Here is a 22,886-nt window from a genome sequence, read left to right as displayed (position 1 = left end):
AAAATATAGAGCCTAAATGTTCATGAAGTACAGTGTTATTGTGCATTTGGTACCAGAGGATGTTCTTTTCTGAAGTTAGTGACATCCAGAACACTAATTTCAAAAAATACAGATAAGGGTCATAGATATCCTAGTGGATAGGGCTCTTGTCTTGCCGGTGGCAGATCCAGACTTGATCTCAGGCCTGGCAGGAGTAATTCCTGAATGCAGAGCGAGGAGTAACCCCTGGGCATGGCTGGGTGTGGCTCAAAATAAAAAAAACATTAAAGGCTATAGATTAAAAAAATAATGGAGATTTAGGGGCTGGGTAGAAAGCACAGCGGGTAGAGCAGACAAGGGTTTGATCCCGGACATCCCATATATTCTCAGGCTTATGCCAGGAGTGATAGCTGCGTGCAGAGTCAGGAGTAACCCCTGAACAACGCTGGACATGACCCAAATACACTCCCCTATACACGGAGATTAAATATTTCAATTCAGAATCGCAAAAAGTAAATCATGTAGGCTAATCTACAGAAGAGCTTGGAGAAAGCTGCTTCATAGACTGGAGACTCAGTAAGTCGAATGCATTCTTCGCACTTCAGCGTGAGTGGAGGGAGAATGAACTCGCTTCTTCTTTTTTTTTTTTTTTTTTTGGATTTTGGGCCACACCCGGCGTTCCTCAAGGGTTCCTCCTGGCTGTGTGCTCAGAAATAGCTCCTGGCAGGCACGGGGGACCATATGGGACACCGGGATTCGAACCAACCACCTTTGGTCCTGGATCGGCTGCTTGCAAGGCAAACGCCGCTGAGCTATCTCTCCGGGCCCTTGAACTCGTTTCTTGAGGAAGCACGTCGGCTTCCACACAGACGAAGGAAGCCCTGCGGGTCTTGAGGCAAAAAGCACCCGCACACCACGGGCGCCAGCCAAGGGCGACGGAACGTCGTCTCAGAGCTCGAGGAGTCGAATCGTTCGCAGGTAGCAGCCCCTCCTCCTCCTCAGGCAGTGAGTGAGCGGGCCAGCGTCATGGAAGCCGGACCACGAAGCGCGAACCGGCGAAGCCCTGCCATGCCGCCTGTGGCCGCCAGGGCGCCAGCGACCGGGCCGCCAGATCGTGGGGGCTCGAGGCCTCGGTCCGCCGTCCGCGCAGGACGCGCTGTCGATGGGGAACAAAGAGGCGCCGGCCTAGGCCGCAGGGGGGCTCCCGCGTGCAGGCGGGCGCTAGGCCGCGGCCCCTGAGGGGCTGCCTGGATGCCGCGAAGGCCGCAGCCCGCGCCACGAGGGGCCTCGCTGAGGGGAGCCCCGCTTGAGGAGCCCGCGGCGGCCTCCATCTTGGTGGAGGGAGTCGGGCGCGGGGTCCGGGCCAGTCTGGGGCCCAGCTCGCCGCCCTTCGAGTGTGAGCTACCGACTGCGTAGCCAGGGGCCGCCATTGCGGGGCCCGGTGAGAGAGAGCGAGAGTCCCCGAAGCCCTGAGGGCCGCGGGGGCACCGGCCCCCGCACAGTTGTTCGGCGGCCCGACAAAATGGAGGACGCCGTCTCTGTCTCCTCGGGCAGCCATGACTAGCGGTGGGGGGCCCGCTCCGCTCCCCTCCCCACGGGGCTGAGGCGAGTGGAGCCCCGCACCCTCGGGGCGGCTTCCCCCGCAGCTCGCCCTGGAGCGCTTCCGCCGGTCGGCCGCGCCCGAGGGCGGGGAGGGGGCTTCGCGCCTCGGGCCGGCCAGTCAGTCAGTCAGTCAGGACCGGGCGGGAAGCGAGGGCCATCGAGGCCGGGCGGGCGTCTCAGTCTAGGCAGGCTTCTCCACAGGAGCGGCCGCCTGAGGGCCTGCGAGAGCGCCCGAGCGACCGCGGCCGCCGTCCCTCTCTTCCTCCCTCAGCCTGCGGGGCCCGCGAGAGGCGTCGTCCCCGGGGAGCAGACGCGAGCTCCCAACTCGGCTCCCTGACTGACCCTGACAGAACCCGGAGCGAGGGCGGGCTCGGAGGGGAGGGGAAGGGAGGGGAGGGGCGCGGCGACGAGGAGCGTCCGCGCGGGGGGCGTGGCCGGCGTCGAAGGACGGCCTTCCGGACCGCCTCCTCATTGGCGGTAGGCGTGACGGAAGGCGGAGGCACCCAATAGCGCGGCGGGAGCTTTCCAGCCCGCCCCTCGGGCCCGCCAATGAGGAGCAGGGGCGGGGCCTGCCGCGCCGCCGCCGCCTCCGCCTCCTCCTCCTCCTCCTCCTCCTCCTCGTCGCCTCAGCGCTCCTGCCGGGCCTGGACGGAGCGGAGCGGAGCCGAGGCGAGCCGAGCCGAGTTGCGCGTCGCCGCCGAGGGGGCCGGGCCGGGCGGGCCGGGCGAGGAGGAGGCGGCGGAGGCGGGAGGTCGGGACGGTCCGCTCGGCGGAGCCGCGGCCGGAGCCGGGTGAGGCGTCTCTTCTGTCCTCTTCTCTCCTCTTTTCGGCGCTGCGGTGCGGGGCGGTGCGGGCGCCGCGCGTGGGGTGGCGTCCGCGGCGAGTGAGGCGCCCTGAGGCGGAGACGTGAGAGGGAAGGAAGGAAGCAAGCAAGCCTCGGAGCCTCGAGTTCCCCGCGGCGCAGCACGGCGCGCTTCGAAGCGCCGACCTCGGCCGCCTGGGCCTGGGCGCGTCGGGGCCTCCCTCCCTCCCTCCCTCCCTCCCGTCCGTCCGTCCGTCCCTCCCCCCCCCCGAGGGCCGCGGCGGGCGGGGGCGGCTCGGCTGGGCTCGTGTCGGCGGCGGGTCCCGAGTGGGCGAGGCCGTCCGGGCCGGGCCGGGCGGTGGGTCCTGCGGGGGCTCCGCTCCGCTCCGGGTGGGGTGGGTGGGGGTGGGGCCGGCGCCTCCTCCTCCTCCTCCGGCCCCGCGTCGGGCCCCGGCCTCTGCCTGCCTCGCTGCCCCGCTGCCGCGCTCTCCCTCCCCTCCGGCGTCGGCGCCGCCATCCCAAGTTGCTTCTTCTTCTCCTCCTCCCCGGGTCGGCCGTGCCCCCGGCCGGGCTCCCCTCTGCGCCCCTGTGCGCGGCGCGGCGCGGCGCGGCTCTCGCTCCGCACGTATTGTTTGGCTCGGGCTCTAATGGCGGACGTGGAGGCAGCGCCGCCGGTCGCGACGGACTGCGGGGGGTGGGGGCGGGCGCGTCTCCGGGCCCGGGAGTTACTGCTCGGGGGCCACTGGGACCCCCCTGGGGCGCCGGGCCGCCACCCTCGCGAGCGGCTCTTCTGCGACCTGGAACCCCGAGCCCGGCTTCGGCGGCGCCCGAGGGGAGCGGATGCCCTTCGTGGCGTCGAGGCTGCTCGCCCTTCCCCCGCCCTGCCTTCCCGGTGCGCCCCTCTCCTGCCCCTCTCCTGGGGGGCTCCTCGAGGCGACTGGCCCGAGGGAGGGTCCGGACGCTTGGTGATGACCTCGCCTTCTCTTCACGGACTCTCAGGGCGGGGGACGAGCAGACAGACACACAACACAGACCTAGCTTTCCACCTGGCTGCAGCATTTTTTTCTTTCTTATCCCCCCCCCCTTTTCCTCCCAGGACCTGAAATCTCTCCTTAAATCGTCTTCTCTGGTGCATTCCTGCCTGCAAGTGAGGACAGCACTCCGATTGATTGTGAGTCCTTCGTGGCTAAATCTCTCGGTGGGTGTTAAAGAGGACCGTGTACAGTCAGGTTGGATGTCTTGATTTCAGGGTCCGGCTCTCGAGTGGCAGCTGCCCCCCTTGGCTGCTGCAGTGGGGATGGGGACCAGGCTTCGCAGCTGCAGCAGCTGGGAGTGGACGCTGCTTCTGCACCGCTGCAGACCTAGTGAGTGCTTGCCCGCGGCTTGCTGCAGACCAACCTCGGCGACCAGTGCTGGGCCTTGCAGCTGCTGGCTTTTGGGAGTAGGGCATCTTTTGGGTGCCCCCTAGAGTTCCGAGTAGGAATGGATGTTGTTTGATCCGCTGTGCGTTGGGGCTTCTTAGAGCATTGTCAGCTGGACCCCTGCTTATGAGAAAGGGTGGTGTGTGTGTGTGTGTGTGTGTGTGTGTGTGTGTGTGTGTGTGTTTGTGGGAGAAGAGCAAAAGTAGGAAGAACCACAGGGTATCTTTTGTTGATGTTTTTTATTTGGAGGACGGATGTGTGTGTGTGTGTGTGTGTGTGTGTGTGTGTGTTTGTGGGAGAAGAGCAAAAGTAGGAAGAACCACAGGGTATCTTTTGTTCATGTTTTTTATTTGGAGGACGGAGAGGATAAGAAAGGGAGAGAGGAATATGGACTTCTCCAAAGGTGGGAGAGCCAGCATGAAAGTAGGAAAGTACTCCTATCAAGAGGGCAATCGGTTCATATAAAGACCATGTTCCATGTGCCCTGGGAGCACATGTGCACCAGACCACTCAGTTTTTGACTCGAGTTAAAGCACAAAGTTAGACAGCTTACATTCACAATTGGCTTGCCTTTTTTATTGTCTTTAGTTAGTGAAGGGCACGAAGTTGCCTCCTGCGTACTCAGAAATTGCTCCTGGCAGGCTTGGGGGTGACCATATGGGATGCAGGGACTCGAACTAAGGTCCATTCTGTGTTTGCCCCGTGCAAGGCAAACGCCTTACCTCTGTTCTGTGGCTCCGGCCCCCTGCTTTGTTAGTTTTTAGGTGGACTTTGAAGTGCTGCAGCTCGAATCAGTGGAAGCATGAGCTTGAAATTTGTTACAGAGTACCAGTAAACCTAATGTTGAGAAGACCTTGTACCTCTCTTGAGCTTGTCAATACTGTAACTTTACATCAGTTAGATGTGGAGATGATAAGCACACTAGCTTAAATAGGTCAAATTGAAGTTTATTGTTGATTATTTAGTAAATACTGGTTTTGAAGGATAAAGTAGGACAGCAGCTTATTAAAATGCATACCATTCTGGTCACAGTAGACCACTTTCATGTATCTGTTTTGTTTTTGTTTTTGGGCCACATCTGGCAATGCTCAGTTGGTTACTCCTGGATCTGCCCTCAGGAATCACTCCTGGCAGTGCTGTGGGACCACACCAGATGCCAGGTTGACTGCTTGCTAGGCAGGTGCCTTACCAACTGTACCATCACTTTGGCGCGCGCCCCCCCCCCCCCTCAGCTTTCATGTATTTTAATCCTAGCAAGTAGCCTGCAGAGTCCTTAACTGCCAGCACAGTTCTAAATTTAGTGTTAAAGAAATGGAAAAAAAATTTTGTTCTTGGGTTTTTGGGCCACACCTCAGGGGTTACTCCTAGCTATGTGCTCAGAAATCGCCACTGTGTTGGGGGACCACATGGCACGCTGGGGGATCGAACCACAGCCCATCCTAGGCTAGCGCGGGCAAGGCAGATGTCTTATCGTTTGCGCCACCGCTTAGGGCTGGAATGATAGCACAAAGCATAGGGCATTTGCCTTGTATACGGTGGACCCGGGTTTGATTACTGGCATCCCATATGGTCCCCCGAGCTGGCCAGGAATTTTTTTTTTTTTTTAATTTTGGGTTACACTCAGCAGCTCTTAGGGGTTACTCCTGGCTCTACACTCAGAAATCACTCCTGGCAGGCTTGGGGGACCCTATGGGATGCTGGGATTCAAACTAGCGTCCTTCTACATGCAAGGCAAATGCCCTACCTCCATGCTATCTCTACGGCTCCAGGAAAAAAATTTTTTTTGTTTGTTTTTTGACTTTTGGTTCACACCCAACAGCGCTCAGGGGTTACTTCTGGCTCTACGCTAGGAAATCCGCTCCTGGCAGGCTCGGGGGACCATATGGGATGCTGGCATTTGAACCACCTTTCTTCTGCATGAAAGGCAAACGCGCTACCTCCATGCTATTTCTCCGGCCCCCAGGCATAATTTTTTAATGCAGAGCAAGGAGTAACCCCCTGAGCACTGCCGAATATGACCTAAAAAATTTCAGATTTATAAGTGAAATTAGTATTCTGAATCTGTCATTTATAAAATGTTAACAAATTATCAGTACACAACCAAACTAATGTTTAACAAACATTAAATCATTTCTCATTGATGATGATGGGAGGAGACAGGAATAGCCTAGATAACCCAGGTAATTTTGGTAAATCAAAATTTTCAACTTAAAAAAAAAATTCAACTTAAGCAGTTTCAGAGCCTAAGTTCAGCAACTGTGTAAATATCTACTTTAATATGTTTGTTTTACAAATTTAGAAATAACAACAGTAAATTCCCTCCACCCCCCCACCCAGACTCTGATTCTTTGTTTGGGGACAATGTAAATAAATAAAGTGTGAACCTTTTTAGAAGAAAACCTAGTAGAACCAAAGGTAGATTGCTATACTATTTTAGTGCCTCATTTCAAAATTTAAAGGATTTCTTTCTTTTATTTATTTTTTTGGATTTTGGGTCACACCTGCCAGCGCTCAGGTGTTACTCCTGGCTCTATGCTCAGAAATGATCCCTGGCAGGCTCAGGGGACCTTATGGGATGCTGGGAATCGAACCACCGAACTTCTGCATGCAAGGCAAATGCCTTACCTTCATGCTATCTCTCCGCCCCCGGATTTCTTGAGTCAGAATAACATTCTTTTTTTTTTTTTTTTGGTTTTTGGGCCACACCCAGTAACGCTCAGGGGTTACTCCTGGCTATGTGCTCAGAAGTTGCTCCTGGCTTGGGCAACCATATGGGACACCGGGGAATGGAACCGCGGGGAATGGAACCGCGGTCCATCCAAGGCTAGCGCAGGCAAGGCAGGCACCTTACCTTTAGCGCCACCGCCCGGCCCCTCAGAATAACATTCTTAAAAAAAATTTCTTTTCGGGACCCGGCACAGCGGCGTTTGCCTTGCAAGCAGCCAATCCAGGACTAAAGGTGGTCGGTTCGAATCCCAGTGTCCCATATGGTCCCCCTTGCCTGCCAGGATCTATTTTTTTTTTTTTTTTGGTTTTTGGGCCACACCCGGCGGTGCTCAGGGGATACTCCTGGCTGTCTGCTCAGAAATAGTTCCTGGCAGGCACGGGGGACCATATGGGACACCGGGATTCGAACCAACCACCTTTGGTCCTGGATCGGCTGCTTGCAAGGCAAATGCCGCTGTGCTATCTCTCCGGGCCCCAGGATCTATTTCTGAGCAGACAGCCAGGAGTCACCCCTGAGCACCGCCGGGTGTGGCCCAAAAACCAAAAACCAAAAAAAAGAAAAAAAAAAAGAAATTCCTTTTCAGTGCCTGTATAAGTTATTTGGTTGTGTATAGAGTCCATAATTGTTTATTAGATGCTACTATTTTAATGTAATTTCTCTTAAGTTCTTTTCATGCATAATGTCGTTTCAATGAAATCTGAAGGTTTTTTTTAGTTGTTTTGGGAGATGTCCAGCAATGGTCTATGTGCATTCCTTGTTCTGTGCTTGTTCCTAGTGACACTTTGGGGGACCATAAGAAGTGCCAGGGATCTCACTTGGGTAGAACCTATAAGGGAATAACTGCCTTACTTGTTGTGTTGTCTTTCTGGGCCCAACACTCAGGTATTGCAGATAGAGGGGCAACACTTACCATATTTCCTAGTATTTAATCACCACTGATATTTTTTCTTTGTCTTTAGTTTTCACAAAGGAATTTTTCTTTTTTTCCCTTTTTGGGCCACACCTGGCGGCGCTCAGGGGTTACTCCTGTCTCTGTGCTCAGAAATTGCTCCTGGCAGGCTCAGGGGACCACATGGTATGCCAAGAATCAAATCCAGGTCTGTCCTGTTTCACTGTGCTATCACTCTGGCCCCACAAAGATATTCTTAATAGGTGGTTATTTTTAGTAGATATTTGGAATTGACATACAAAATGTACAGTCAAAACTTGATCATGGGGGCTGGAAAAATTGTATAGCAGGTAGAATGTTTGCCTTGCATTTATTAGACCTGGGGTTAATCAATCTCCAGCATCCTGTATTGTTCTGGTATGCCACTGGAATGATTCCTGAGTGCAGAGCCTGGTGTGAGTTCCTGAGAATTGCCTAGTGTGATTTCAAAACAAAACAAAACAAAAACTTTGTCAGTCATAGGGTCACAGTTCTTAAAGATAAAGCCAAAAATGTGATTATTTACATGCTGATTTACCTCAGAGTTATAAATTACTTGAAAAGCATCAGCATGGGGCCGGGCTGTGGCGCTGAAGGTAAGGTGCCTGCCTTGCCTGCGCTAGCCTTGGACAGACCGCAGTTCGATCCCCCGGTGTCCCATATGGTCCCCCAAGCCAGGAGCAACTTCTGAGCACATAGCCAGAAGTAACCCCTGAGTGTTACCGGGTGTGGCCCAAAAACCCAAAAAAAAAAAAAAAAAAAAGAAAAGCATCAGCAGATCATTCTGACATGTGCTGGATAAGTAAGATAAAAATAACATGACAGGGGGCCCGGGGCCTGGAAGGTGGCACTAGAGGTAAGGTGTCTGCCTTGCAAGCGCTAGCGTAGGACGGACCGCGGTTCAATCCCCTGGAGTCCCATATGGTCCTCCCAAGCTAGGGGCGATTTCTGAGCGCATAGCCAGGAGTAATCCCTGAGCATCAAACGGGTGTGGCCTAAAAATAAAACAAAAACACACACACAAAAAAAACATGACAGAGATAGCATGGAGGTAGGGCATTTGTCTTGCATGCAGAAGGTCAATATTTCAAATCCTGGCATCCCATATGATTCTCCCGAGCCTGCCAGGAGCAATTTCTGAGTGTAGAGCCAGGAGTGATTTCTGAATGTAGAGCCAGGAGTAACCCCTAAGCACTGCCAGGTGTGACCCAAAAACAACAACAACAACAGAAAAGGAAAATGATAACATGACAGTTTTAAAATATTTTTTGATTTCTGGGCCATGCCTGGCAGCACTCAGTACTTATTTCTGGCTCTGTGCTTAGTGATCATGGGCATTTGGGACTATATATGGTGCTAGGATTGAACAAGGCAGACACACCCTACCTACTGTTCTGTTGTTCTGGCCCCTAATGTGACTTAGGGGTTACTCCTGGCTATGTGCTCAGAAATTGCTCCTGGCTTGGGGGACCATATGGGACACAGCGGGATTTACTGTGGTCCATCCTAGGTCAGCTACATGAAGGCAAATGCCCTACCGTTGCGCCACCATTCTGGCCCCAAGAATCTTTTTTGTTTGTTTGTTTGTTTTGTTCTTTTGTTGGGGGGGGCTACATTCAGGTGCTTGGATTTCTCCTGGCAGGCTTGGGGAACCATATGAAATGCTGAGGATTGAACCTAGGTTGACTGCATGCAAGGCAAATGCCCTATCAGCTGTGCTATCAATCCGGCTTTTGTCTTTTTCTTTTTGGTTTTTGGTTTTTGGGTCACACCCGGCAGCATTCAGGGGCCACTCCTGGCTCTAACACTCAGTAATTGCTCCTGGCAGACTTGGGAGACCATAGGGGATGCCGAGATTTGAACCACTGTCCTTCTGCATGCAAGGCACCTTACCTCCATGCTATCTCTCCGGCTCCTCACTCCGGCTTTTGTGACAGTTTTTGATTGTCCTTGACTTAAGTTCTTTGGGTCACTTAATATTGAGTTATGCGTGTAGGAATGTAGTTACTTTTTTTTGTTTTGTTTTGTTTTCTTTTGTTTTTGGATCACACCTGGCTGCGCTCAGGGGTTACTCCTGGCTCTGCATTCAGAAATCTTTCCTAGCAGGCATATGGCAGGGGTCTCAAACTCGTGCACTTGAGGCCCTCTGTACAACATTTTGTGGCCCGCGGCCGGCCTTCAAATATCATAGTAATCACAATAAAAATCGCATTAGAAAGAAAAAAAATTGCATTAAACATTCAAATATCCGAGCAGTTTCGTTTGGGTTATGCAAATGTTTAATGCGATTTTTTGCTTCTTACTAATGTGATTTTTTTTTTTTTTTGGTTTTTGGGCCACACCCGGCGGTGCTCAGGGGTGACTCCTGGCTGGTCCCCAGGATTCGAACCAACCACCTTTGGTCCTGGATCGGCTGCTTGCAAGGCAAATGCTGCTGTGCTATCTCTCCGGGCCCACTAATGTGATTTTTTATTGTGAATATTCGGTAAGTGAATAATTGCGAATACTTTGCGTCTAGCGCAGACGTCATTTCCGCTGCTCTTGCCCGCTGTCCTTTGCGTTATCGGAGGCCTAAGGGAGAGAAAGGAGAGAAGTTTATTACAGAATTAGATTTTGTCATACTTTCATCATAACTTCATCAAAGCCTGCAGTGAAGAGAGTGATTGATGATGAGCACAATTTCAGGGAAAGTGGGAGATGCAGTATTTCTTTGTTGAGCACAGGGGCATCCCCACATGTCTTATTTGCTCAGAGAAAGTTGCAGTGCACCAGGAATACAACTTGAAACACCATTCTTCAACTAAACATGCTGAGGAATGTGCAAAATATCAAGAAAATGAGAGAGCCAAGTGGGTTGCCAGTCTTAAAGCATGTCTAATGAGGCAACAAGATTTCCTTAAGAAAGCAACTAAAGAGAATGTTGCATCAGTCAAAGCTAGTTACATGGTTAGTGAGATGATTGCTAAGGCAGGGAAACCATTCACAAAAGGAGAGTTTGTTAAAAAAATGTATGTTACAGGCTGTGCAAGTATTATCTGTCCAGAAAAGAAAGGTCAGTTTAGCAAAATCAGCCTTTCTGCCAGCACTGTGGCAGAGCACATTTCTGACATGTCAAGTGACATTTATCATCAACTGTGTGAGAAAGCCAAATGTTTTGATGTATACTCAGTTGCTTTTGACGAGGGGACAGATATAACAGACACTGCACAGTTCACAATTTATGTCCGTGGTGTTGATTGCAATTTTGAATCAACAGAGGAGCTGCTCTCAATAATTCCAATGCATGGCCAGACCACCACTAATGAGATATTTCGGCATCTGTGTGATGCCGTTGAGAATGCAGGTTTGCCATGGAAGAAATTTGTTGGAATAATAACCGATGGAGCACCATCGATGACAGGGAGGAAAAATGGACTGGTGGCACTTGTTCAAAAAAACTTGAAGAGGAGGGTGTAGCGAAAACCATTGCTCTTCGCTGTATTACCCATCAGCAGGCCCTTTGCAGTAAATGCCTGTTGTGTGACAATGTGATGTCTGTTGTTGTGAAATGCATCAACCAAATCAGATTCAGGGGCTTAAAGCACAGGAGGTTCCGTGCTTTTTTAGAGGAAATGGAGTCAGAATATGGGGATGTGCTCTATTTCACCGAGGTATGAGGTACGTTGGCTCAGCAGGGGAAATGTCCTGAAAAGATTTTTTGAGTTGAGAGAAGTGAAAGCCTTCATGGAGAAGGATGGGAATGCTGTTTCTGAGTTGCGTGATCACAAGTGGACTTAGCTTTTCTTGTTGACATCACACATAAGCTGAATGCACTAAATAAGATATTCCAAGGCCCAGGGCAGCTTATCAGTGCTGCCTATGACAACGTGAGAGCATTCTCCACAAAACTTGTGTTATGGAAATCCCAGCTCTCTCAGACAAAACTTTGCCATTTCCCAGCATGCAAGGAACTTGTGGATGCAGGCATACCAGTCAGTGGTGAGAAATATGTTGATGCTATTTTTAAGGTAGAGAAGGAATTTGATCACAGATTTGCAGACTTCAAAAAGCACAGAGCCACTTTCTAAATTTTTGTGGCCCCTTTTCCTTTGATGTGCAAGATGCCCCTCCTGTGCTTCAAATGGAGCTCATTGACCTGCAATGCAACTCTGATCTCAAAGCCAAGTTCAGGGAGATTAGTGGAAAAGCAGACATGCATGGGCAGTTTTTGAGAGAATTGCCCCCCAGCTTCCCTGAGCTTTCCCGAATGTTCAAGCACACCATGTGCCTTTTTTGGGAGCACATGTTTGTGTGAAAAGTTATTCTCCACATTGAACTTCAATAAGTCAAAGTACAGGTCTAGACTTCATGATGATCATCTTCAAGCCATACTGAGGGTCTCAACTGCTTCCTCTCTAAAGCCAAATGTGGTTCAGATTTGTGAGAAGAAGTACTGTCAAGTCTCTGGCAGCAAGGAGTAGGCAAAAGATGCCATGTTCAGAAGAACTGTTCATGATCTTCACTCATTTGATTAAAAAAAAAAGTATTTTGTTAAATGCTGGAGAACATGTGTTGGATGTGGGAGCCTTTTGATTGATCTCCCAGCATTGCAACTTGCTTATCCTCAACAGCCCAAAAAAACTTTTTACATTTGTGATATTTTTCTGTAGTGTATCCTTAATAGTTTCTTACTTATTATTATTATTATTTTTGTGCCACACCCGGGGGTGCTCAGGGGTTACTCCTGGCTGACTGCTCAGAAATAGCTCCTGGCAGGCATGGGGAACCATATGGGACACCGGGATTCCAACCAACCACCTTAGGTCTTGAATCGGCTGATTGCAAGGCAAACGCCGCTGTGTATCTCTCCGGGCCCTACTTATTTTTAATATATTTATTTAAGCACCATTATTACAAACATATTTGAAGTTGGTTTTTAGATGTAAAAGAAAAACCAAATCACCCCCCTTAACTAGTGCAAAATTCCAATCACCAATGCCCTCCATCTTCCTCCGACCTCACCCCTTGCCTGTATTTGAGACAGGTATTCTGTTTCTTTCATTACCATTGTCATAATAGTTGTTGGTGTAATTACTTCTCTAACTGAACTCACCACTCTTTGTGGTATCATTGGCCAGTCCTTCCCAGCTCTCATTTATTGTCTCTGGGTATTATTACAATAATGTGTTTTATTTTTCTTAAATCCAATAGATAAGTGAGACTATTCTGTGACTGTTTCTTTACCTGTGACTTATTTCACTCAGCATAATAGTTTCCATGTCCATCCATGTATAGGAAAATTCCATGACTTCAATTTTTCTGACAGCTGCATAGTATTTCATTATGTAGAAGTACCACAGTTTCTTTAACCGCTCATCTGTTGTCAGATTTATCCTTAATAAGTTTGTAATTCTCTTGCCATCTCCTTTTAATCTGTCCTCTTAGATATTTGGGGAGAAATCTGTTTTTTTTTTTTTTGTTTTGTTTTTGGTTTTTGGGCCACACCCGGTGATGCTCAGGGGTTACTCCTGGCTATGCGCTCAGAAGTCGCTTCTGGCTTGGGGGACCATATGGGACACCGGGGGATCGAACCGCGGTCCGTCCTAGGCTAGCCCTGGCAAGGCAGACACCTTACCTCTAGCGCCACCATGCCGGCCCCGTAATCTATGTTCTTTTTTTTTTTTTTTTTTTTTTTTTTTTTTTTGGTTTTTGGGCCACACCCGGTAACGCTCAGGGGTTACTCCTGGCTATGCGCTCAGAAGTCGCTCCTGGCTTGGGGGACCATATGGGACGCCGGGGGATCGAACCGCGGTCCGTCTCCTAGGCTAGCGCAGGTAAGGCAGGCACCTTACCTCCAGCGCCACCGCCCGGCCCGTAATCTATGTTCTTATATAATCCAACGGGGTGGACTTTTGTACTCTATGTTATGAAATAATTCTAAAACATAGCACAAAGATGCTGGCATGAATGTTTCAGCTTTTTTCATGAATGTGGAGCTTTATGTATATGACAATTTTTATGTTAGAACTGTTTTTTGCCTTTGCTTTCTTTGTATGGTGGGGAAAAAAACAATGCATTTGTAAGAGTGAATCTTTCCTTTTGATCAGTTGCTGTGTTATTACTGTTTAAAAGAATGAGCCGGGCTGTGCAGCATTTATGTTGTATGTGACTGAACAGGTTTGATCCCCAACATCCCATATCGTTCCCTGAACTCACTAGGAGTTAATGGCCAGGAGTGACTCCTCAGCACTCATGAGTGTGGCCCCCAAACAAAAAGGGCCTGAGTGATAATATAGCACGTAGAACATTTGCCTTGCATTTAGATGACCGGGGTACAATCCCTGGCATCTCACATGGTCCCTGAGCTTGCCAGGAGTGATTCCTGGGCGCAGAGCCAGGAGTAATAATGCCTGATGACTAATGTTGATCATTAGTGCCTGTGACACATAAAACAAAAAAAAAAGTTTGAAATTCTGAAACTCCTCAGTATGTGTGGTACAATTAGAAATCTTCTGGTTTTTTTTTCTTCCCCCTATTAGGTCCCTTTTAAAGATGTTGGCATATTCAACTTGATGCATTTGAACATTTTTGATTAGGATATTTTGTTTGTTTTGTTTTTGGGTCACACCCAGCAGCACTCAGGGGTTACTCCTGGCTCTATGCTCAGAAATCACTCCTGGCAGTCTCAGGGGACCATATGGGATGCCGGGATTCAAACCACTGATCTTCTGCATGCAAGGCAAATGCCCTACCTCCATGCTATCTCTCCAGTCCCGCATTTGAACATTTTTAAATTTTCATGTGGGCCATACCTTCCTTGGGTACCACCAGAGTCACAAATGATTTGCTGGAGGTTGGTATGTGTGGTACCAGGGATCAAAGTCAGGGCCTTAAACACGTACTTTATCACTTGAGCTATCTTTCTGACCCAAACCTGGAGAAACTTTTTTTTGTGTGTTTTTTTTTTTTTTTGGGCCACTCTAAGCGATGCTAGGGTTTCTCTTGACTCTGCACTCAGAAATTACTCCTGGCAGGTTTGGGAGAGCATATGGGATAATAGGGATTGAACCCAGTTCGGCCATATGTAGGGCAAATGCCATATCCACTGTGGTATGACTGGCCTCACCAAACCTGATTATATTTTTTAAGGAAATATCAGAGTTCAAAGTGTTCTCCTTTAGGATTTATCTTTTTTGGGGGAGCCACAATGTGGTAGTGCTCAGGGTTATTCTTGGTTCTGCACTGAGAAATTCTGGCAATGCTCAGGGGACCATATGGGTTGTCAAGGATTGGACTTGGGTTGGCTACGGATTCGTGTGTGCAAGAAAAATATCCTACCCAGAGGTCCCACACCTCTCTGGGTATTTTCTAACAGTGTTTTCTCTAAAGAAACAAGGAGAGATTTCTTTGAGTGCAGACATTTTTTTCAGTTTTAATTGCATTCTGCTTATTTTTCATTTTTTTTTTTTTAGGCCACACCAAGTGGTCAGGGGTTACTCACAAATTCCTGACTTTTTTATTTTTGGGCCACACCCATTTGACGCTCAAGGGTTACTCCTGGCTATGAGCTCAGAAATTGCTCCTGGCTTGTGGGGACCATATGGGACGCCCGGGGATTGAACTGTGGTCCTTCCTTGGCTAGCATTTGCAAGGCAGGCACCTTACCTCTAGCGCAACCTCACCGGCCCCCTGACCTTTTTTTTTTATGGTTTTGGGGTTATTCCTGGCTCTCTGCTCAGAAATCGGGGGACCATATGGGATTCTGGAAATTGGACCTTGAACCTGAGTCCCTCAGTGGTTGGTGTATGTTAGGCAAAAACCCTACAGCTGTCTGTTGCTCTGGCCCCAAACCCCTGACTTCTATTGTTTATTTGTATATTTTCTGTTACTCCTGGCTCTGTGCTCAGAAATTGCTCCTGTCAGCCTCGGGGGACCATGTAGGATGGCGGGAATCAAAACACTGTTTGCCCTGGGTTGGCTGTGTGCAAGGCAAATGCCCTACTGCTGTGCTATCTCTCCGGCTCCTATTCTAGGTGCTTTTTTTCCCCCTTCAGTTTATTTATTTATTTATTAATTGATTGGTTTTTTTGGCCACACCCGGTGATGCTCAGGGGTTGCGCCTGGCTCTGCATTCGGAAATCGCCCCTGGCAGGCTGGGGGACGACTATGATTGCTGGAATAGAATCAGGTCTGTCCTGGGTTGGCTGCATGCTAGGCAAATGCCCTACCACAGCGCGATCTCTCTGGCCCCTATTCTAAGTCTTAATCATGCTATACTTAGATGGGGCTTATCCAGATTTTATTTCATTTTATTTTATTTGGGTTTTTGGGTCACACCTGGCAGCGCTCAACTCCTTGCTCTACACTCAAAAATTGCTTCTGGCAGACACGGGGAACCATATGGGATGCTGGGATTGGAACCACTGTTCTTCCTGGATGGGCTGCAAGGCAAATACCCTACTGCTGTGCTATCTCTCTGGCCCCATTATCCAGATTTTAGAAACAGTTTGAATTTGGTGAGATCCTGGGATTTGGTCTAGTTCTAGTGGTATATTGAGACCTTACATAGAAAGCGAATTAGTGAAACTTTTCAATCTTTCTGTCTTAAAAATCTAATTTTTGGGGCCCGAGAGATAGCACAGCGGTGTTTGCCTTGCAAGCAGCCGATCCAGGACCAAAGGTGATTGGTTCGAATCCCGGTGTCCCATATGGCCCCCCGTGCCTGCCAGGAGCTATTTCTGAGTAGAGAGCCAGGAGTAACCCCTGAGCACCGCCGAGTGTGGCCCAAAAACTAAAAACCAAAAAAAAAAAAAAAAAAAATCTAATTTTTGGGGCCAGAGAGCTAGCATGGAGGTAAGGCGTTTGTCTTTCATGCAGAAGGACGGTGGTTCGAATCCCGGCATCCCATATGGTCCCCTGAGCCTGTCAAAAGCGATTTCTTTTCTTTTTTCAGGAGTGATTTCTGAGCATAGAGCCAGGAATAACCCCTGAGTGCTGCCAGGTGTGGCCTCAAACCCGCCCCCCCCCAAATCAAATTTTGCAGGCCAGAGAGATAGCATGGAAGTAGGACTTTTACCTTGCATGCAGAATGGACAATGGTTTGAATCCCAGTATCCCATATGGTCCCCTGAGCCTGCCAGGAGCAATTTCTGAGCTTAGAGCCAGGAGTAACCCCTGAGCACTGCCAGATGTGACCCAAAATCCAAAAAAAAAAAAAAAAAAAAAAAAGGAAGGAAGGAAAGAAATGCGTGCAAGGCAAGCGCCCTACTGCTCTGCTATTCCTCCAGCCCCAAAAATCTCATTTTGCCAGTGAGCATCCCAGAAATGATTTTTTTGGGTGGTGAGGGTGTTCTGAAAGTACATTGTGGCAATGACTTCCATAGGTGTCTACGTTTAGTATAAGCTTGGGTGCTAGAGTGATAGTATAGCATGTAGCATATTTGCATGTAGCTGACCCAGTTTCTATCCCTTTTATCCCTGGCATCTGATATGGTACTCTGAACACTACCAGGCATAATATCCGAGTACAAGCCAGGAATAACCCTGAGAATCAATGGGATGTGATCTTTTAAAGGCCCTCCTCCCTTTTATTTAAAACGAATGTTTAATTATATTTTAAGTTTAACCTGAGTACAATGTTTATTCTAGTTTTATTTCACTGTTTATCAGTTTTTGATCTTTGGTAAGACATTTGACAAATGATTGTAGTAAAGCCTGTTTTCCTGAGATTGCTAGGAGATAACTGTTTACAAATAGTACAGTTTAGCCAATTTTAGGTACTCAGTAATAGCAGTTATGATTCAGTCTGTATGCCTATTATACTTTTTTAAAATATTTTTTTTTCGGGGAGAGACACAACACCTCACAGTGTTCAGAGCTTCTTGGCTCTGCAATTTTGGTGTGCTTGGGATGCCACTAGGCAGCCCAGGATTGAACCAGGGTTGGCCACATACAGATCATGCTTTCCCCTGACCTCTGCTATTTCTCTGGTTTCAGATTTGCTCTCTTGTCTCAGTTGCCAGGTCTCCTTTGTTGTTTTAATTCTTTAATATATAAAATTTAATATTTTTATTTCTAGACTTCTGGGAGTTTGAATTTAACATGGTCCTGACCATTTTCTTTACCAACTTTTATTGAAATTCATAAATATCAGGACCTTAAGTGTTCTTTTTTTTTCTGGGGGTGTGTGGCATACCTAACAACACTCGGATTACCGTATTTTTCGAGAGATAGCATAGAAGTAAGGCGTTTGCCTTTCATGCAAAAGGACAGTGGTTCGAATCCTAGCATCCCATATGGTCCCCTGTGCCTGCCAGGAGTAACTCCTGAGTGCTGTCGGGTGTGACCCAAAAGCCAAAAAGAAAGAGAGAGAGAGAGAGGGAGGGAGGGAGGGAGGGAGGGAGGGAGGGAGGGAGAGAGAGAGGGAGAGAGAGAGAGAGAGAGAGAGAGAGAGAGGGAGGGAGGGAGGGAAGAAAAGAGAGAAAGAGAGAGGGAGGGGGAGAGAGAGAGCTCGAGGGAGCCACCTTTCTTTGTTTTTGTTTTTTTTTGTTTTTTTTTTTTAATTGCTCCTGGCAGGCACGGGGGACCATATGGGACCCAGGGATTAGAACCGATGACCTGCATGAAAGGCAAATGCCTTATCTCCATGCTATCTCTCAGGCCCCCGTTTTTTTTTAAATATGGAATGCTTCACAAATTTGTGTGTCATCCTTGGCGCAGGAACCATGCCAATCTTCTCTGTATCGTTCCAATTTTAGTATATGTGCTATTCCTCCTTTCTTTTTGACTAGTTGTTTACTTAAAGGTGTGTGTGTGTGTGTGTGAGAGAGAGAGAGAGAGAGAGAGAGAGAGAGAGAGAGCGAGGGGGAGAGAGAGAGAGAGAGAGAGAGAGAGAGAGAGAGAGAGAGAGAGAGAGAGAGAGAGAGAGAGAGAGAGAGAGAGAGAAACCAATTGTTGGTTTTTTGTTTTGTTTTTGGGTCACACCTGGTAGCACTCGGGTTCCTCTTGGCTCTACTCTCTGAAAGCGCTCTTTCTGCATGCAAGGCAAATAAATGCCTTACCTCCATGCTATCTCTCTGGCCCTTTGGGTTTTCTTTTATGCTCTTGTTATTTTTAGCTTCATTCCATTTTAAATGCAGAAAAGCTATTCTGTGTAATTTTGTTTGTTTGGTTTTTGCTACCCCTATGGTGGTGCTCCTGGCACTGCACTAAGAAATATTTTTTGTATTCTCAGGAGACTATGGAATGCTGAGGATTGAGCCCTGCTTGGCTGTTTGCAAGGCATACGCCCTACTTACTGTCCTATTTCTCTGGTCCCTTTATATAATTTTGTCTTACTTTTGTTTTTGTTTTTGGACCACACCCAGTGACGCTCAGGGGTTACTTCTGGCTATGCTCTCAGAAATTGCTCCTGACTTGGGGGACTACATGGGACACTGGGGAATATAACCGTGGTCCGTCCTGGGTCATCTGCTGCAAGGCAAATGTGTACTGCTGTGCTGTCGTTCTAGCCTCTGATTTTGGCTTTTTTAAATTGGTGTAGAAATGTTTTGTAGTTACCAGAGAGTTTATACAAGTGAATTTGTAGTTGAGAACATATGTCTGTTGTTGTTGGGTGGAGTCTTTTATTTGGCCCCCATCCAGCAGCTTTGAGGGCAGCTATATTTTTGGTGCTTGGAGAAACATGGGTGAGTAGGGATTGAACCTTGACCTTTCACTTCAAAGTAAAGTATATGTGCATGGGGCCGAAGTGATAGTACAGCAGGTAAGGGCACTTGTCTTATATATGGCTGGCTCAGGCTCAATCTGCGGCACCCTGAATAAGCCCCCAAACAATGCCCAGAGTAATCCCTGAGTGTAGAGCTAGGAGTAATTCTCTAGCACTGCTGGGTGTGGCTCCCCAAATAATGAATAAATAGAAAAAATTGAAAACAAAACCTCAAAGTACAGTCTTTATAGCTCCAAGTAGAGCATTCTAGTTGATTTGTGGTGTTGGTTCTACCCATTATTGAGAGTATATGTGCTTGTTTTATGTTGTGCTTGTTTTTTTAATGAAAATAAAATAATTCACCACCCATTCACACCCCCTTTGTTTTGAGGAGCATACACGAGTGTTGCGTTGCTTGCATACTTGGTTCTGGTGCTTTTTTGGGAGTCTCAACTCTTGGTTGTGGGGTTCAAGGGATCCATATGCAGGGTAGTGTCTAGGATTTTTTTTTTATGGGTTTTGGGTCACATCCGGCAGCGCCCAGGGATAACTCCTGGCTCTATGCTCAGAAATCATTCTTGGCAGACTAAGGGGACCATATGGGATGCCGGGATTCAAACCATCGACCTTCTGCATGTAAGGTAAACACCTTACCTCCATGCTATCTCTCTGGCCCCCCCCATTTATTTATTTTTTTTTGGTTTTTGGTTTTTGGTTTTTGGGTCACACCTGGCTGCACTCGGGTTACTCCTGACTTACTCAGAAATCGCTCCTGGTGGGCTTGGGGCCCAACTCTTATGCTTTTTATTATTTTGGGGAAGATTTAGGATTAAGGTACAGAGATCATGTGGTGTTGGGGATGAAACTACAGTCATCTTCATGCACAGCTAGTGCCCTTGCCCTGTCCTATCATTTCATTTACTATTTAGTTATATTCTCATGCTTCCTTTCACTCATTCAGACCAACTTATTACAAACAACTGTGGTAATAGTAAAAAATATACTTGGGTCATGGAGCTTGTTCATCTGTAGAATGCACGACACATGTGAGCCTTGGATTCAAACCCCTATGCTACAAGAAATACATATATTCTTGTTTTTGTTTTGTTTTGTTTTGTTTTTGGGCTCCCCAAATCTGCCAGGAATAACCCCTGAGCGCTGCCGAGTGTGACCCAAAAACAAAAACAAAAATCCTAATAAAAAATGTTCAAATGCGGGCCCGGAGAGATAGCACAGCGGTGTTTGCCTTGCAAGCAGCTGATCCAGGACCAAAGGTAGTTGGTTCAAATCCCGGTGTCCCATATGGTCCCCCGTGCCTGCCAGGAGCTATTTCTGAGCAGACAGCCAGGAGTAAACCCTGAGCATCGCCGGGTGTGGCCCCCCCAAAAAAACAAAACAAAAAAAATATGTCAAATGCATCACCGGGTGTGGCCCAAAAAAGCAAAAAAAAAAAAATACCAACCAAAACACCCCAAAATAATAAAAACAAAACAATAAATAAATACAAATAAAATAATAATAAAATAATACAAATAAAAACAAAATAATAAAAACAAAACCAGGAGCCTGAGTGATAACACAGCGGTAGAGCCTTTGCCTTGCACATAGCTGATCTAGAATGGACGGTGGTTCGAATCCTGGCATCCCATATGGTCCCCCAAGCCTGCCAGGAGCGATTAATGAGCGAAGAGCCTCGAGTAACCTTTGGGGTATGACCCCAAAACCAAAACCAAAACAAACCAAAAACATCCCAGAGCTGCGATGTGACTGAACATAGTACTTAAGGAATACGTATACCTACAGGTTTGAATCTTTGAGCTTGATCCTATAATTTGTTGCATTAAATTTTTGTATTCAAGAAATTAGGGTTCGGGGCCGGAGAGATAGCATGGAGGTAAGGTGTTTGCCTTTCATGCAGGAGGTCATCGGTTCGAATCCCGGCGTCCCATATGGTCCCCTGTGCCTGCCAGGAGCAATTTCTGAGTCTGGAGCCAGGAATAACCCCTGAGCACTGCCGGGTGTGACCCAAAAACCAAAAACCAAAAAAAAAAAGAAATTAGGGTTTTTTTTCTTTCAGTTGTTTAGCAGTCATTAGAACCTTTACATTCTGGATCAGTTTTAGAATTTTAGTCTAGATTGCTAAAAAGCAGGCATATGTCTGTAAAGTTAATTTACTGGTGCTTTTTGTCAAGTGGTTACTCAGTTACTAACTTTGTAATGTCTGTATTTGCAAAAATAAAGGTACTCATTTTTTGTGCTGGGGCAGATAGGATACTGGGCTATAACTGGCCATGTAAAACATGCATTTTTTTTAACTATAATGGAACTTTATAAGGAGTTTACCATTTAGTATGCTAATAAGTTTTTTTATAATCTTTTTTTTTTTGTTTTTTGTTTTTGGGCCACACCCGGCGGTGCTCAGGGGTTACTCCTGGCTGTCTGCTCAGGAATAGCTCCTGGCAGGCACGGGGGACCATATGGGACGCAGGGATTCGAACCAACCACCTTAGGTCATAGATTGACTGCTTGCAACACCACTGTGCTATCTTTCTGGGCGGTATGCTAATAAGTTTTTAATACCTAGTTATTTCTTTGAATTCTAAGAAAAGTCCTGATAATTCTTATGTCACTTATAGTAGTGAAAATTGAAATTCAGAATACTTGTATTGCCTTGGTACATGGTTTCTGAGCACATGTCGCCCACATTAACTTTTTTTTTTTGGCCACACCTAGTGGCGTTCAGAAGTTATTCCTGGCTCTGCACCTAGAAATCGCCCTTGAGGGCCCGGAGAGATAGCACAGTGGTGTTTTCCGATCCAGGACCAAAGGTGGTTGGTTCGAATCCCGGTGTCCCATATGGTCCCCCGTGCCTGCCAGGAGCAATTTCTGAGCAGACAGCCAGGAGTAACCCCTGAGCACAGCCGGGTGTGGCCCCCCCCCAAAAAAAATGTCGCCATTGGCAGGGTTGGAGGACCATTTTTTTGTTGTTGTTGTTGGGTTACACCTGGCAGTGCTCAGGGGTTACTCCTGGCTCTATGCTCAGAAATAGCTCCTGGCAGGCTCGGGGGACCAAATGGGATGCCAGGATTTGAACTGTCCTTAAGGCAAACGCCTTACCGCTGTGCTATCTCTCTGGTCCCTGGGGGACCATTTGGGATGCTGGGAATCACCCTAACGCTGTGCTATCTCTCCTGCCCTAAAATTTTTTTTTTTAGCTTTTAAAAAAATCCCAGAGAAGTGATTTGCTTAATAATCTAAATAGGTAATTGGAAATTGACTTGGCCTAAAAATGTGTCTTAATGAAATAGGTTTTATTTGAATGATGTAGTTTTGTTTTTTTTTTTTTTTTTTGTTTTGTTTATGGGCCACATCTAATGGCATTCAGTTGTTACTGCTGGCTCTAAGCTCAGAAATTACTCCTGGCAAGCTCAGGGAACCACATTGGCAATTGAACCTGAGTTGGTTGCATGCAAGGTAAACACCCTTCCCACTCTCTTAACTATTCCTCCAACTTTGAATGATAATAGATATTGCAACTGAGTAGTTATTCTGGTTTTGATTTATTGCTTTTGGTTTTTGGGCCACACCAGTAGTGTTCAGGGGTTTCTTCTGGTTCTGCACCCAGACATAAGTCCTGGTCATGGTTGGGGGACCACATGGGATGCTGGAATCCAAACCTGGTTGGCCATGTGCATGGCAAGCAAGTGCCCTGTCCACTGTACCTTATTATTCTATTTTGT

The 22,886-nt window shown here is 47.8% G+C and overlaps 1 protein-coding gene and 1 pseudogene across 1 annotated transcript in view; one reads left to right on the top strand and one right to left on the bottom strand.

Annotated features, from left to right (window-relative positions):
• The first annotated feature begins 2,256 nt into the window (after positions 1-2,256).
• ZMYM2 (zinc finger MYM-type containing 2) overlaps positions 2,257-22,886 on the top strand; it is a 106,826-nt gene continuing 86,196 nt past the window's right edge. Inside the window, exon 1 of the mRNA XM_049782604.1 lies at positions 2,257-2,372. The gene's annotated coding sequence lies outside the window, so the exon portion shown is untranslated. The remainder of the gene's footprint in view (positions 2,373-22,886) is intronic.
• LOC126021717 (uncharacterized) lies at positions 18,113-18,213 on the bottom strand (annotated as a pseudogene).

Source organism: Suncus etruscus, chromosome 10, assembly GCF_024139225.1.
Source record: "Suncus etruscus isolate mSunEtr1 chromosome 10, mSunEtr1.pri.cur, whole genome shotgun sequence".
In the NCBI taxonomy this organism is placed as follows: domain Eukaryota; kingdom Metazoa; phylum Chordata; class Mammalia; order Eulipotyphla; family Soricidae; genus Suncus; species Suncus etruscus.
This window is presented reverse-complemented; position numbering and strand designations above follow the sequence as displayed.